The sequence below is a fragment of the Eurytemora carolleeae genome, unplaced genomic scaffold, assembly GCF_000591075.1.
Source record: "Eurytemora carolleeae unplaced genomic scaffold, Eaff_2.0 scaffold351, whole genome shotgun sequence".
Lineage (NCBI taxonomy): Eukaryota > Metazoa > Arthropoda > Copepoda > Calanoida > Temoridae > Eurytemora > Eurytemora carolleeae.
The window spans coordinates 89,831-101,702 of NW_019396258.1; the positions used below are offsets into that span (position 1 = coordinate 89,831).

The following is an 11,872-nucleotide window of genomic DNA, read 5'->3' on the forward strand; positions in this document are numbered from 1 at the left end:
GATTATATATTTGGGTATATAAGGGTATCCTAGATTATATATTTGGATATATAAGAGTATTCTTGACTATACATTTGGATATATAAGAGTATCCTAGAAGGTGAAAGTTCCGTAGTAAACTGAATTGAGTTCTATTCTGTTAGAGATGGTTTCCCGAGGCCAAGAATAGATGTGAAACCTAAATATCCTAGGTTTAAAGGGAGTGTTAATCAAACCTATATTTCCTAGGTTTAAAGGGAGTGCTTATGAAACCTTTATTTCCTAGGTTTAATGGGAGTGTTTATGAAACCTTTATATTCTAGGTTTAAAGGGAGTGTTCTTTTAAAACCTATATATCCTCCTAGGTTTAAATGGAGTGTTCATGAAACCTATAGTTCCTAGGTTTAAAGGGAGTGTTCATGAAACCTATATATCCCTCTAGGTTTAAAGGGAGTGTTCATGAAACCTAAATATCCTAAGTTTTAAGGGAGTGTTTGTGAAACCTAAATATTCTAGGTTTAAAGGGAGTGTTCTTATAAAACCTATATATCCTCCTAGGTTTAAATGGAGTGTTCATGAAACCTATAGTTCCTAGGTTTAAAGGGAGTGTTCATGAACCCTATATATCCCTCTAGGTTTAAAGGGAGTGTTCATGAAACCTAAATATCCTAAGTTTAAAGGGAGTGTTTGTGAAACCTAAATATCCTTGGTTTAAAGGGAGTGTTCATGAAACCTAAATATTCTAGGTTTAAAGGGAGTGTTCATGAAACCTAAATATCCTTGGTTTAATGGGAGTGTTAATTAAACCTATATTTTATTGGTTTAAGGGGAGTGTTTATGAAACATTTATATCTTACATCAGGTTTAAAGGGAGTGTTCATGAAACCTATATATCCTAGGTTTAAGAGAGTGTTTCTATGCTTTAACTTTTACCCCTTTTAATCTTACCTAAACACTCCCTTTAATATCTAGTCTAAACCATGTAATTCTTTCCAAGTCTGACATAGCTTACTCCGTTAACATTTTTCTTCTTAACCCCAAAATGCTTTTAAAGATTGATGGTTCCTCCTCTCCAACCCACAGTACAGTTTTCCTTTTTTAAGATAAATAGCATCGGATACTTCATCTTTAGGGAAAAATAAAGTGGCTCCCTTACTCACATAAATTTACATGCAAAACTGTCATGGTTTTTCACTAAAAATGTACCTAATGACCTCAAACTGTTTGTACTCTTTGATAGCTATTTAATAACAAAGTTCATATCAATTAAAGGTTGCACGATCTCACATAGATCTAAACTGATGTGAAATGTTGCATCAATTTTCAAAAATATGTCAGCTTAAACTAGTGTCGCAACGCCTTGGCCTAATATCACTATCTCATCTTTTTTTGTAGCAATAGACATTATTAAATGTTGAGCATTTGTTTTTATTTTCAAGATTAAAAAAGTAATTGGCAAAATTCTAATGGGATTCTGAGTGAGAACTTGCAACCTTTAAACCACTGTAAATACACCACACGATAAGTTGTACAATTTTGTACACAATGGATAACTTTTAAATATCAAAGACGATCTTAAAATCCCCTTTCAATAATCATGTTTAATTGGGCACCCCCAGTATTATCTTTGTCAAGAGTTATCAGGATATTATCGGTTTTAATCATCGGCCTTGTAACAAGTCTTATCTTCATAAAATAATGAGCGATATATAACATATGTATATCAGTAACCATTAACCTGAATAATTAGGAAATAATTAATATTATTTTTCCATTACAAGCGCTAATAGTTTAAAATAAATTACTTATATTATTACATAATTGATCATTTTAAATAGTTCCACAGTAAAGTTTTGTAATATTATTATTTTATGAAACCAAAAAACAGTATTTGCGCCAGAGCCTCAATTCTGAACCAACTTTTGTTTTCATAGACATTAGAATTATCAATGGAATATTTCTCAACACTTTGTTACATGTTTGTAACAAATTTTTCCGATTTTTCTGCATCTTTAAAAATTGCATGTAACAAGATTTTTATCATGAACCCCAGTCTGGTTTTCTATACTAGGTTTATTCCATGGTAACATATTATACCACGAGATGGGTTATTTTCTATTCATAATTTAATTGTTCGAAAAATCGGGTTAGAATTGCGGCTACTGGTTATTATGTAATTGTTATTTATTAAATGCGCTTTGCTGAATAATAATATATTCGGCGGCAAATCTTGAAAAAAAAATTCTCCAAATAATTAAAAAATTTCATACAGTGATAACCAGAAAACTCTGGGAAAGGGAGACAACTTTCAGGCTCAATTAATTTACTCGAAAAACTATTTACTTTGTACCCGCATCAAATACTACTTATTATTGGTTTAATTTAGTCTTCCTATTCTACAGTTTTCTGGTTATCACTGTAGTTAAACGATTATATATCAGTTCAGACTAATTCAAAATATATTTTATTCTATAACATTCTCATTTATCGCCATTTATAGATAATAATAATGGGTATCATTTGTCAGAATATATAAATTGACCTTACATTTTACATAATAAATTTCTGATAAAGATATCAATTTATCAAAGCAATAGATTTGGGTTATATGACACTGAATGGATCAGTCTAACAATGCCGGCTCTGCGTACAGTACTGTTCATTATACTACTGGTGTATTGAGAGGAATCAGTTTCAGGTTTCCTTTCAATAAGACCCAAAAAATAAGTTTTGTCGATGGGTAGACTTGTGAATATAATGAGCAAGTTTTCTTTATAGATGTTTATTTTCAATCTTCTCATTTACACTAAACACTCGTCTAAAGCACATAACTGAAATATACAAAATAGTTAAGATATATAACTTGATAAATATACACTTATGCATACAATCTAAAGGTTATTTAAGGTTTACAACTATTACCTTTTTATATTGATAAATTCATCTTGGAAAATTTAATATTGACTAAAGTATTATTGAGGAACCTGGAGTTCTAGATTTGAGTTGTATCTTGTAAGACAGATACCTGAGAATACAGATAGAGTCATATCCGGTTTGATATTGACTAAAGTATTATTGAGGAACTTGGAATTCATGATTCAGATGTATCTTGTAAGACAGATACCTGAGAATACAGATAGAGTCGTATCCGGTTTGATATTGACTAACGTATAATTGAGGAACCTGGAATTCTAGATTTGAGTTGTATCTTGTAAGACTGGTACCTGAGAATACAGATAGAGTCGTATCCGGTTTGATATTGACTAACGTATAATTGAGGAACCTGGAATTCTAGATTTAAGTTGTATCTTGTAAGACAGATACCTGAGAATACAGATAGAGTCGTATCCGGTTGATATTGACTAACATATAATTGAGGAACCTGGAGTTTGTGATTGAGTTGTATCTTGTAAGACTGGTACCTGAGAATACAGATAGAGTCATATCCGGTTTGATATTGACTAACGTATAATTGAGGAACCTGGAGTTCTAAATTGAGTTGCATCTTGTAAGACAGATACCTAAGGATACGGAAGTTTAAACCTGGATTGTTACTGATCTAAAAGAATTTATTGGAGTAGGGCATTTACAACAAATATATAAAATATGATAACCATTTTTCAAGCAAAGCTAGATTTAAAGTTTACATTGTTGGAGAAATCCGCAATTCACATTAACAGAACAGCGACAATTGAAAAGAATAAGATTTCAGTTAGAAAAATAAGGATATATCATTCAGACTTAATTCTACAACGTTTTAAGCGTACTTATGACATTGCACTCTTTAAATGGGGTCATTTAAAATTACGTCTACAGTTCTTTTAAATTATTATTATTAATCTAATTTTTAAAAAAAAAGTGGTGATCCCCCTCGAATATACATAAAATTAGGATGGTAAACCAAATCAAAAAAAGGCAAACTGTATTAGCTTTCTTAGATACATTTTGTGCATCTTACATCTAAATGGAAAAAATAATAGGAAAATGTATGATTGGAAAATGTTTTAATTTTAACGATCAAATCATGGTAAAAGAAAAAGAGTAAAAAAATTATTTTTTGCGAAGCCATTTACTCACGAAAACTCACTTACTCAAATCAAATCAAATATAATCACATATTTTTCTGCTGTAACAATTGTAAGAAAATTTAACAAAACCTAAGTACAATGAATGTGTATAGCTTAAAGCGGATTCCACGATAACAAAGCCCCCCTTGTAATCCTTGTATGTAATATTTATGTGTTTTTATATTTATAATTTATGTTTAGACTGTACAGAAAGCCCCCTTGTAATCCTTGTATGTAATATTTATGTGTTTTTATATTTATAATTTTTGTTTAGACTGTACAGAAAGCCCCCCTGTAATCCTTGTATGTAATATTTATATATTTTTATATTTATAATTTATGTTTAGACTGTACAGAAAGCCCCCTTTTAATCCTTGTATGTGATATTTATATATTTTTATATTTATATCTTATGTTTAGACTGTACAGAAAGCCCCCTTGTAATCCTTGTATATAATATTTATATATTTTTATATTTATAATTTATATTTAGACTGTACAGAAAGAATGATAAAATCTCTGCTGTAACATGGGCAAACTCAATAGTTAGTCAGGAACAATATAAAAAAAAAATAATTTCAAATTTTGAAGAAAAAAATTTATTTTTTTAGCCTATATGTCATCCCCATAGTACACTTGGGTTCCTTCGACCCTGCCCTGTAATGTGATGCAACATTTAATAGCAGGCTAAATCTATTTATATATACATATATGATCTTTATTATATAGATATCAATTGTCAACAAATTCTTTTCCACAAACTCTTATTTCATAATCTCTTTATCTTTGCAGCCTAAAGTCGTAGACTTTAGATATTTTAAACTATGAATACTGTTATGTCAAATAATCTAAGTTTGAAATATAATAGGTGTATACCATAGAGTAATATAACGAAGAGGTGAAGCTTAGTTAAGATGTACACAACCGACCTCCCTATTAATTAATTAATAGAGCGGTCGGTTGTATACATCACGATATGTGTACGTATCTAACACATGTACACTTGTATATAGAGTGATCGTATTTCTATAAAGGGGTGGTTTTATGTAGATATTTCAATATTAGTATTGATAATTAGGTAGACACTTAATATGGATTTAAATAAAGAAAGAAAATCTAAAAATTGGTCAATTCCAAAAATCACCCTTAGAAATACGATCACTTTATAAACAAGTGTACAGTGTTAGATACGTACACATATCGTGATGTATACAACCGACCACTCTATCAATTAATTAATGGGGAGGTTGGTTTTGTACATCTGAGCTAAGCTTCTCCTCTTCGTTTTTTTACTCTATGGTTTACACGATCAGGTTTCACAGATATAAGGATGGATTTGAAATTTGATTTTGTGGCAAATACTTAATTCCTTTCCAAATATTTAAAAAAGAAAAAATGTTTTCCACTTTTAAATCAACAAAAGTTGGTAATACGAATACTTTATTAAAGGTTACCGTGAAGGATTTCTGGACAAAATTTAAAAGATATTTATTGAAAGATTGAGAGATGAGAAAATTTGAGTAAAGTGGCAAAAATCAGTCCCTTTCTCTAGATATTCATATATTGTCAAAAAAAGGATTTCGCCCCCGATTCAGCTGTTTGTGGAGTAACCTGTAATATCAGGTTGCAAAACTGCAATTCTTTTCATTTTGACTCAGACTTGGGCATCTGCTCATTTGCAAAGGTCAGAAATAATTAATTTAATGATTGGTACTGTACCTCCTATTGTACCTGCCCGTCCTAAAGTTACTGTTAAAATTGTACCGTATCTCCGCTTGTATTGTACCAGTCCAGCATATAGCAACAGTAAAAATTGTACCATACCTCCTTTTGTACCAGCCTGGCCTATAATAACTGTTGAAATTGTACCATACCTTCCCTTGCACCAGCCAGGCATATAGCAACAGTAAAAATTGTACCATACCTCCTTTTGTACCAGCCTGGCCTCTCTATAGCATTTGTAAAAATTGTACCGTACATCATTTTGTTTCAGCCAACGAGGTTATAGTATATAGAGTGATGAAGTACAGGCCATGTACTTCACTTCCAAAGGTCAATCTGTACATTACAGAACTCGGGGGTGATTTTTGAAAATATTTAGATGGAGAATTTGTTTTCCATGCAACTATTATAAAGTCCACAACTCCTTTATCGTGTGCAGGATTCCATTTTCACAGGAATATAAACTATTACAGTCTTTTACAGAGCAATATTTCATCGTTAATAAACTGTTCTGAGAAAACTGAGTAAAATTCAAGATACAAAATTTCCTCATACACCTGTACTCCGAAAACGTACTGCATATTTGATATTTGTACTGTAAGAATAGGCCCTAATCTCTTAACATCCTTTATCAGTAAACTATTCCAAGTGTACACTCAGGCCAATACGCACGGAGAGGTAGCTAAGATCCAGCCCCCCTTGTTTCAGCTCAAACGGTAGCAACTATTGAAATTGTTTTCCTTTAATCTTTATTTAGTGACTGTAAATCTAATTAAAATATACTCTCATTTTATAACTTCACAGAAAAATTAATGAATTGTATTACGAACAAGCAATTGGAAACCTTCAAAACTTAACTTGGAATTTTTTTACCAGGCAAGGAACACTTCTGTGGTTCTACAGGAAAGGATTCTGGAAGAAGAAATATGGCAAATTTTGACCATAAAAAAATCTCAACATAAATATTTTTGGAAAGTGCGCTAATTACTTTTGCAAATATTTTACAAGATAGCTTCAAGAAGTTTGGTCAGTTTGATCTAATATAGACAGATTAGATATTTAAAATTCAGTGATGGTGATGGATTAATCTGGATTAATCAAAGATTAATCTTTAAGTCAAGATCTTTTAACAGAGGGGTCGGTTTTTAATGTAAGATCTGGTATCTCCACTAAAATTATTGAGGAACTGTCTGTGTTTCAAGATCTTTTTAGTTAGTATTCTATAAATGCCAAAACGGTAAAGCAATCGGGCCCAAACTTTAAATGACAACTCAAATGACCCTGCAGTGAAGGTTTACGCAGGGTCAAATATGAAATATTTATCTGGGAAAAAATGCACCAATTTAACCAAAAAGAGTCATGATTTTTTTTGTGAGATCAAAGAAAAATGGTGGCTTGAAGAGAAACACCTTTAAGTTAAAATTGTTTCAGTACAGAAATTTCCCATTTTACTGAGCATAAGATTATGCAATCAAAATATAAAAAACAAGCATTTCAATCACGTCGTTTTTGAAGAATTTTTGAGTTGTTTGCATATCTTCTGCCTTGGTCAACATTATACCAAATAAGGGCATAATACTATTAGTAGCACAAAAATATGAAAAGTTTTTAACATTATTTTTGAATATTGGTTTTAACAAATTTTATTGCAAAATAATCAAATAATAGAAACTGCTGGTTTTTTGAGATCTCTATTTTTCTTGCAATCTCCATTTTCTTGTTCTTGTTTTGCATCATTGAAAGAAAGAATTTTCTTTATCATGACATCCCCAAAAAGCCAACATATTGCTTTTCTGTGCACAGTAACTAAACTTAAACACATATTCCTAATGCATTCTCTATTTAGTGTAGAGTGGGGGGGGGGGGGGGGGGCGTCTTCAAATCTTAAATTATTTGATAACTGCAAAAGGGGGTTTACAATGTTGTCTTCTTTCGCTAATGGTAAAGGTTGATAACATAGAGCTTATCATCAAAAAGTTCTTTAGCAAACCAAAAGTAGCGATTTTTAGACTTATAAATTTATATCTTTTATGTTAAAATTCACCAGAATGCGTTATGATTAGCGTGCAGAATGCATATTGACCAATAACAATAGCAAGTTAAATTTTATTTACCGAAATATTAGTTATTTATTTAACAGAAAAGCCATGTTTAAAGTAAAAACACTTATCTAAATCTAGTCAGCTCTCTGTGGTTTGAAAAATATTCATAAAATGTTGTTTACTAGCAATATTTAACTAGTGTTAACTGCAAATGGTGCAACTTTGGGCATCTGTCATTTTTTATTAAGTTTCTAAACACCAATAAGTATTACTTAATGTTGAAATTTGCCCCTCAGTTCACCACAGTAATTACTTATTTAATTTCAAAGTTAATAAATATTGAAAAATTTATTAAAATCAAATGTTTAAAAATGTTCCAAGAAAGTGAAAATTAAGATTATTTTGAAATAATTTTTCAAAAATAATTTCTTTAACTTTCGTCTAATGAAGACTTCTTGTCTTTTTTCTTTTTTTGTCAGCTACAAGAAGAAGTGTGAAATTTTGAGCTAATAATTTTATCAAAAAATCATGAAGTAGCTCCCCTTTACATGCAAAATAAACGGTGAAAACATTATTTTTTTTTACTTTTATAAACAAATTTATTTTTCACCAGACATATCAATCAAGTTTATGTAGTGTAATGTAGTGACAAAAAAACTTTATTTTTTCCCGTTTTTTTTAACACTTTGAGCCATAGTGGTGTGGGGCCACGTGGATTTAACGGTCTGTCAATATTCCAGAAAGTTGTGACTTTCAATCACGATTTGACCCATTAGATATAATTTTTTAGCCTTTTTTCTTAAATACTTTTTTGTCGGTTTATAGGTTTAAATGAAAAAGTACAAAAAAATCCGTAAGTTAATAGATTGTTGAATTTGTTAGTCCGGGGTGGGGCAAGAGGTGGGCCAAATATGTTGAGGGGGTGCAAAATCGGGTTTGCCCCCACTCCCGCATGCATCAACACGGTTTATTTTATATGATCCAGTCCAAGGTTTAAAGGTTAAGTTAAACGGTATAATTTATCAGATTATAGAAAGTTGTCTATAGATTTTGTCATTAGTATCATTTTGCTTCTATCTTTAAAGAGTGAGAATCAGAAAACTGTGGAATAGAAAGACGACATTAAACCAATCTAAAATTTGATTTGATACTATTTCAAAGCAAAGTTTACTTGCTTAAAAATCACTTATTGATTAAAATTTGTCTGTGCAATTGCTGTGTCTCATTTTACTTTTCATTTTACTTTTTAAAATCTTAATTTGAGTCTAAAGGTCGATTTCCTATTCCTAAGTTGTTGGTCCTTACTGTACACATAAAATAGTTTTTTATATCAAAACACGAAAGTTTATCAATATATGCATGTCTAAAATCACAATTAATTATCTCCAAAATGTTTTACAAAAATCGAGGTTTTCCCAAAAAATGCTCTTATCAACCTAAAATGTTCACACAACGCTTTTGTTAGGTCACATCATCCATAGAATCTATGTACCCTAATGTACCTTAGTTTTTGTTTAAGACTTCTACATGTGTTATCCTAATGTGCATTGTACATTGTACAGTGTACATAAAACAAAACAAAAATACAATATTTAAACAGGCATGGGTAATTGATGATTCTAGTATATTTCACACAGTGCAAGAAACAGAGTAACAAGGAATCACTAATCATTAACCATTAATTGTAAGGAAAGTTTTTCCATTACAAGCGTTAACAGTGTAAAGAAAATTGACGTTCGATTTTATTTTGATTTCTTCTAAGCTTTCAAACAGCATGGATATATATAAACACGGAAACAAGGAAAAGATTAACAACTAGCTTCTCTTGGTAGCACTTGTAACCTTGTAATTTTAAGAAAACTTGTAAGAATTCAAATCTCAAATAGAAAATTATCTTTATTGTATCGATATAAATGCCGAATATTGTAGATGAGGGGGAGGGGATTCCACCCCTTTATGATTTTATTCTTTAAGGTTGAGATAGGGATGTGTGTTACATGTTCCTTATCCAACTTTTTAAGGTCAGCTCATTAAAAAATAAAGGGTGTTATAGAGGTTTTAAAACAGTTTTAAAAGTACGGAGGAAAAACTTTACAAAGCATTTATTTTGCTTTTAGACAAATATTAACAAGTGTCACTTATCAATGTATCAATTTTTCAATGGTTTTTTAGTGAAGTTATTAAGAAAAAACCACAAGGGTGAAATAACACCCTAGCCCCCGTCGTGATAGGGTTAAATAATATTTGAAATAAAAAAGGCTCATATTGGGCCACATCACCTCTACAATTTAGACACCCTTCATTTCTCCAAAATTTTATCTATTTTTTTAAATTTTCGCAAAAAATTAGCATTTTATTTAAAACCGTCATTTTTCGCGAAATTTTGCTTTTTTTTCGCAAAATTATCACATTACTTTTTTCACGAAATTTTCGCATTTTTTGCGAAATTTTCACATCTCTTTTAGCCATTATAAATTGACATCAGCATTTTTGCTTGAGAAACAAGGTTTCCAGTATTTAACACTTTTAAAACTAAAAAACAACGATATCTCCCACATTTTTGATTGAATAAAGGTTTACAGGGAGCTGTGGTAAATCATGCATGCCCTGCCCACTCTGTGAGTGGAAGGTGTCCTAACGCCGAATTTAAAGAATTTGAGCCTCGGTTTAAATCTAAGCCGCTGCTCAAATTTTGTTGGTTCCACTTAAATTTGTATTAATTTTTTCAAGATTTTAGCCGGCGCTCAATTGAAACCGGTTTTTAGGGGATTTTAGACGCGGCTTAATTTCATTTAATTCGGACTCTTGACAAAAAAAAACCGTGAAAAAAGAGCGAGACATTTAAAACTTATTTCTTTCTATGTCAGATCTTTGCCTTTATAAGAACAAAATTTAAGATACTCAAACCTAGAAAACTCAACCTTTAAACAATGATATTTAAAAAGATTTAACTTAAACTTTTTGTCATAACCCAATATAATGTATATCCGGTTTAAAATATTTCAACAACACTAAATCGAAAAGTTATTTAGGCTTATTTAGAATAATAATATTTTAAAATATATTATGTCTCATTTATTGAAAACCGATAATGATAAAAGATATAATTTGTTAGGATATAATACCTATTTACTTCCAAAAAATATATCAATTTATCAATCCAATTGGTTTGGTTTAAATGCAAACTGCACTGTTTCTTATACTGCTGGTTCTAACCAATGGGTGAAGGTAACAGTGTTTTATTGTACACAAAGTAATAAGCTATATATTAAAAAATAAAAAAATAAACTAATTTCTTCGATGTCATTGATTTAAAAGGTATGAATTTTTTCAGTCCCTTTCAGCCTGAAAGGGACTTCAAAGTGTACAAATCATGTAAATGTTCACAAATTATATGCAGTAGAGTACATTAATACAGTATGTTCCCTAGACTATTCATTTCAATTCCGAAATTTTTAAAGCTGTTAAATAAACTTTATAATGAATTAGGTGAATAAAAAACATCATTTGATTTATAGTTATAACGGAAAATCATCGTTTGTAAAGTAAAAGGCATAGAGTCTATGTGAAATGATCATTGGTCAATTATGAAACCAGCCTATTTCATAATTTGGTTTTCTTCTAATATTAATTTTAGATTTTCTATAAAATGATATTCCAGGGCCCAAAAGGTTATAGCATAAATTTGTGAAGTACACCTGCAGTATGGAAACAGTACAACAAAACGGCCATTTTACACTTTTTTCTAGTAAATTCCCCTCTAATATATATTCTATTCTCTTTGTTAATGAGACATATGTATATCATAAAAAGTGAAAAGTAAACTCTCTCTGACGGTTGTATATTGAAACCTTTCTGCGGCTGCACTGGGCAGAACATAGAACTATTTTTTGGTGAAGAACAGTTTATAAACATTGGAAAAGTAGGGTTTTCGTAAAGGAATTGGGTCTTTGCCACAAACTATAATTTTCTAATCCCTATATTTTAACAACCCAACGTCGTAGACCTTAGATATTTCAAACTATGGATTCAGTTAGATCAAATGATCTAAGTTTGTGGCAA

The 11,872-nt window shown here is 30.6% G+C and overlaps 1 long non-coding RNA gene across 1 annotated transcript; it reads right to left on the reverse strand.

Moving 5' to 3' along the window:
• Positions 1-2,430: 2,430 nt before the first annotated feature.
• LOC111699528 (uncharacterized) lies at positions 2,431-2,931 on the reverse strand. The gene is made up of 2 exons (XR_002764771.1): positions 2,902-2,931; positions 2,431-2,810 (listed from the first exon to the last, which is right to left on the reverse strand). It is a non-coding gene; the product is annotated as an uncharacterized LOC111699528 (long non-coding RNA).
• Between the last annotated feature and the right edge of the window lie 8,941 nt (positions 2,932-11,872).